The sequence below is a fragment of the Mus caroli genome, chromosome 9, assembly GCF_900094665.2.
Source record: "Mus caroli chromosome 9, CAROLI_EIJ_v1.1, whole genome shotgun sequence".
NCBI classification, from domain to species: Eukaryota; Metazoa; Chordata; class Mammalia; order Rodentia; family Muridae; genus Mus; species Mus caroli.
In genome coordinates, this window is record NC_034578.1 from 62,607,405 (window position 1) to 62,613,515 (window position 6,111).

Below are 6,111 nucleotides of genomic sequence, written 5' to 3' on the forward strand. Positions count from 1 at the left end.
CTGGAGCTTCACTGGATGCCACACCCTGCACTTTATAATGCATCCATTCAGTAATTGTTGATTATCTGCTGTGTGGGTAGGTTGTGGACTAGGCAGGCAGAGATGCTGCTGGCCCAGATCACAAAATCTAGGGAGATGAACAGGCAACAAAGGATAAGGACACCTGTGATGATCTGAGCTACGTCTCCCAAACCTACATGGTGGAAAAAAAGAACCAACAACCAAAGCTGCCTTTTGTGTTACCTGTGCTCTCACACTCACAAATACCTCAGACAAACACACAATAATTACAACCAAATAAAAAGATGGGCTGGTGAGATGGCTTAGTGGGCAAAGGTGCTTGCTGCCAAGTCTGATAACAGGAACTCGATCCCCAAGACCTACATGGGGAAGGGTAGGAACCAGCCCCTACAAGGTGTCCTCACCCATACAGAAGTGCCACGACACACATGTCTCTCTCTCTCTCTCTCTCTCTCACACACACACACACACACACACACACACAGAATATAAATTAAAATAATAAAAAAGAATAAAGAGATAGGTCTGCAGAGCCACCATTGTATCACCCGATCACTGTATTAAAAAAAAAAAAAAAAAAAGAAAGAGAGAGAGAGAAAGAAACAAAGAAGAAAAAAGAACGATGAGTTAAGCATAAACCCCCAAGCAGTGGCAGGAAACCAGGAATGTAAGGAGTTTGAGAAACAAGAAGGTGGCCAGAGAGGAAGGAGGAGCCCTGCGATTAGGAGAACTGGTAAGAAGTCAAGTCAAAAGATGACAGGGACATTTCAGGTGGAGAAGTGATGTGGTCCTGTTGGCCTTGCCCTAGGACAGCTTGTCCTGCTGAGTAGGCAGTGGATTACAGGAAGCAGAAGAGAGTCAGGGGAGGGCTGCGTGGTTTCTGCCCTCCAGGCTGGTGGCCTTGGAGGAGCAGAGGAGAGTTCTAGAGAAGAGTCGTCAAGGTGTGTTCAGGAAGGAAGGTCTCTGAGCAGAGTTCTGAGAAAGGGGAAGTCAGCACGTGCAAACAAGGAATTTATTGGCTCATATTACAAGGAAAGGCAGGGTGGGGCAGATGTCAGGGAGGTCTGGAAGCATGGCTCTTAGCCATTTCCTTCTCTGCCTCCCTCCTTATAGGTTCATTACCTCACATTGGCCATCACCAGGAAGCCAGGCCAGGCTACAGGAAACCCAAGTCCACACTCTTAGACCCAGAGGGGAAGTGGTCCATTTGCTTAGTTCTGAATATTCCTAGGGAAAGACTACCACTGTCTTGGTCTGTGTCTTCTAGAAGTCTTGGACCAATTGCTCCAGCTGAGGAGGGAGAGGTTAGGGTCCTCAGATGGACAGCTCAAATGTCAAACCCATCAGGTCTCTAGGAGGAAGAGGCTGTGTGCTGGCCAGATGCTCCTATGTGATCCCTGCGTGACCACCTGATGGGTCCTTTCTGAGTGCTGCAAGGCTCTGGCGGGTGTACCCCTTGAAGCAGAGCCTGCTGCAGAGTCTCCTCTTCTGCTGGATTCCCACACCCCCTTTTTTTCTGACTCCTCTAACTCTAGCTCTTCCGGTGTCCCCTATCCGGTGATTATTGTACCAAGCTGCTCTGGCACAGGAATTATTCATTCACTATTGTTGCATGGCATTTGGTGAGTCCATCACAGGATTTTTATGTATACACTGTGGGATGTCGGTTTTGCTAAGTTTGAGGTGATGGGGTCGTTATTATTTGGTTGTTGTTTTTAAAAACAAAGTCTCATGCAGTCTAGGCTGGTCTCAAACTTGAAATATATCTGAGGCTGTCCATGAACTGATCCCCCTGCTGCCACCTCCCAAGTGCCAAGATTAGAGGTGTGGTTGCAGACAGGACCTTGATATGTCACCCGGGCTAGCCTTGAACTCACAGAGATCTGTCTGTCTCTGCCTCCCAGAACAACAGTTTGTTTGTTTGTTTTAATTTATATATTTTATAGGGCTGGTGAGATGGCTCAGTGGGTAACAGCACTGACTGCTCTTCTGAAGGTCCTGAGTTCAAATTCCTACAACCACATGGTGGCTCACAATCACCCACAATAAGATCTGACGCCTTCTTCTGGTGAGTCTGAAGTCAACTACAGTGTACTTATTTATAATAAATAAATCTTTGGGCCAGAGGAAACAGGGACTGAGCAAGCAGGGACTGAATGAACAGGGTTGAGTAGAGCGAGCAGAGGTCCTAAAAATTCATTTCTCAACAACCACATGAAGGCTTACAACCATCAATATACCTACAGTGTACTCACATACATTAAATAAACAAATAAATATCTTTTTTTAAATGTATATATTTTATTATTTTGTGTATGGGAGTTTTGCCCACATGTATGCCTAGTGCCTGAGGAGGTCAGAAAAGGGCCTTGGCTCCCCTGGGACTAGAATTAGATGGTTGTCAGCCACCATGTGCTGGGAACAGAACCTGGATCCTCTGCAACAGCGACAATTACTCTTAACAGCTGACTCAACTCTCCAGCCACAGTTTTTTTAATACAGTTTTTTTTTTTTTGCATTTATTTATGTGGAGGGTATGGACATGGGTGAGTATGTACGATTGTATGCATGCTTATGGATATATATGTATTATTTCACATACATGAAGACCAGAGGACAACTTGGAACCAGTTTTCTCCTTCGACCACTTGAGAACCTGGTAATGAGCTTAGATCATCAGTCTCAACGGCAAGTGCCTTTGAACACTGAGCCCCTTGCCAGCCCCTAGAAGCCAACTTAATGTTACCTTTCAAACAATAGTTTCTCCAAGTCCCCAGTCCCGGCATGTTATCCTCTCAGCAGAGAAAACTTCATTGGAAATAAAGTTAAATAGGAACGAGCTAATACAAGAAGATGACCAGGCAGACCAGAGATGTACGCACAAAGCTGTTCAGTGAAGCCAGGTGTCACAACACTCCTGTAAATCCCAACCTTCTGGAGGCTGAGTCAGGAGAATTGCTGTGAGTTCAAGGCCAACCTGGGCTACACAGCCAGTCAGGACCAATATAGCAAGATCTTATCTAGAGATAGTAAAATAAATCAATGTTTAAAAGGAGAGGCCTGGAGGTACAGCCCAGTAGTTGAGCAAGTCTAGTGTGCTTGAGACCCTGGCTTCAGTGTGTAGCTCTAGAAAAAAAATCTACAAATGACTTCTGCTGCAGCAGCACACACCTGTTAGCCCAGTACTTGGGAGGTGAACGACAAGAGACTCATCACAAGTTTTAGGTCAGTCAGCCTGATAGAAAATGTTCCAGAGCCGGGCGTGGTGGCGCATGCCTTTAGTCCCAGCACTCGGGAGGCAGAGGCAGGCGGATTTCTGAGTTCGAGGCCAGCCTTGTCTACAAAGTGAGTGCCAGGACAGCCAGGGCTACACAGAGAAACCCTGTCTCGAAAAAACCAAAAAAAAAACAAAAAAAAAAAAAAAGAAAGAAAATGTTCCAAGACAGCCAGGATGGCCTAGTGAGATCTTATCCAAACAATAACAAAAGACGGAGTGTTGGTGATAGGTGCCATTAGTCCCAGCATTTGGGAGGTAGAGACAGAAGGATTTCTATGAGTTTGAGACCAGCCTAATCTACAGAGCCAGTTCTGGGAGAGCCAGGGCTATATGGGGAGAGAAAACAAAAATGTACACGCCACCATACTTCCTTGGGGGACTAATTTTCATGTTAAAGCCAGAGTGGAGGGAGGAATCAAACAGTGGAATGTGTGAGATTTTGATGAACGGGAAGCGGGGGGGCAGTAACGGAATCCATCATCATTGGTTGTAGGCCCTGACTTGATCTTTACACATGAAGGGTCGTGGAGGGCTGCTGTCACATATTGCAAGGCAAGCTATCTTTGTGAAGAAGTAAAATGATCTTGGTAAAGCCAGGCGTGGTGGCGCACGCCTTTAATCCCAGCACTTGGGAGGCAGAGGCAGGCAGATTTCTGAGTTCAAGGCCAGCCTGGTCTACAAAGTGAGTTCCAGGNAGGCCAGCCTGGTCTACAAAGTGAGTTCCAGGACAGCCAGGGCTAAACAGAGAAACCCTGTCTCGAACCCCCCCTCCCCCCAATGATCTTGGTGAATGGATTCTTGTCCAAGAAATGCTATTGAGATAGTTTACTGGGGAAATTGGTGGGACACACTGGAGACTATCTTCAGTGTGGAAAGTGCCTTCCTCTTGTTTGTTTTATCTATAGTGCTAGGGACTTTCTATGTCATTGACCTCAATTTATCATCCTCATTTCTTTCTATTACTGTGGCTCCTTGATTCTGGTTATATTATAACTAAATATATTCTTCACCTGCCTGCTGAATCAGAGTCCAAATGTAAAAGAAACTCAAAGTCTAATAGCCTCTAAGTAGCCCTGGGCTGTCCTAGAAGTTTAATCATTGTAAGAAACAGCAGTCTTTGACTAGTTTAATTTTAAGACTAAGTGTACAACACCGTGCTTTAAGAACAATAAGCCATCTGTCAGTGAGCACTGGGTATTAAGCTGTGTGCATTCTTTGATGGGTCCTGTTTAGTGTGCAGTTGACCATAGCACTAATGAACACGATACCAGGCATGGTGACAAGTGTCTGTAATCTAAGAACTCAGGAGATGGAGTCAGGAAGATACAAAGTTCAAGCCCCTTAAAAGTAATCAGAAAATATGTAGAAACATTTTTATCAGGCATCATAATTTCTTTCCAGAAGGAAGTTGTCAACTATATTGTGTGTGTGTGTGTGTGTGTGTATGTGAGAGACAGAGAGAGAGAGAGAGAGAGAGAGAGAGATTCTGTCCAAGATTGAACTTGGCATCAGATCTGTCCTGTTTGGGGAGATTGCTTGGTTAGTAAAGCGTTTGTTACATAAGCATGCTCCCTAGAACCCATGTAAAAATGCCAGGCTTGGAAAAACCCAGGCATGGTGGAACATGGCCTTAATACCAGGACGAGGGACATGAAGACAAGCAGATCCTTGGGGTTTTCTGGTCACTCTAGACTAATCGGAGAACTCCAGGCCAGGAAGAGACCATGTCTCAGAAAACAAGGTGAATGACATGCAACCGTGACCTCTGGCCTTCACACGTATGTATCAAAGATCTGTCTTGGTTTAAAAGGAGGAAAAAAAAAAGATTCTCTCTTTATATTTGTTAGATCTGCTACCTAGTTGATCACTTGTTTTTTTTTTAGATTTATTTACTTATTTTATGTATGTGAGCACACTGTTGTTCTCTTCAGACACACCAGATAAAGGCATCTGATCCCATTACAGATGATTGTGAGCCACCATGTGGTTGCTGGGAGTTGAACTCAGGACCTCTGAAAGAATAGTTAATCTCTCTCTCTCTCTCTCTCTCTCTCTCTCTCTCTCTCTCTCTCTCTCTCTGTGTGTGTGTGGCTGTCCTGGAACTCACTCTATAGACCAGACTGGCCTTGAACTCAGAAATACACCTGCCTCTGCCTCCCAAGTGCTGGGATTAAAGGTGTGCGCCACCACTGCCTGACTCAGTTAATACTCTTAACCGCAGAGACATCTCTCCAGCCCTGATCACTTTTTACATTAAAAACAAAACAAAACAAAAGCAAAAACAGAGGGAAGCCTGCAGGCCAACAGAGTAGAGACAAGCATACCTGCCGGAGCCATCCACCCTGCGGTTATTTCTTAGCTCAGCTTCCACTTTAGGAAGGGTTTCCTAATAAATACAGCATGACTGGGCCTGTGCATCCATGCAGATTGCGAGTCTGAATTGTAAAGGATGTTCTATTTAACTCAGACGCACACAGAGACTTCCGTAACGGACAAAGACCTATTGGCATAGGATGTGGCCCAGAGAAATAACCTTTTGCCTATGCATTTGTAAAACCCTTAAGTTGTCTATCGGTATACAGTGCTTCAGCCAGCATTTCACATTTCTGGAATTATCTGCTGGTGGATAAGGAATCAGGGAATCCTGAGACTGAAGTGCTCAGGTACAGCCTGACAGGTGGGCACGGGTAATGACATCGGTTCCACTGGGAGGCCTGAGGTCTCTGTTTTTCTTACAGTATCAATAGTTAAGATTCCCAGTTACTGCCAACAGGAGGGCAAAATGGGACAGCCTTTTTTTTTTTTTTTTTTTT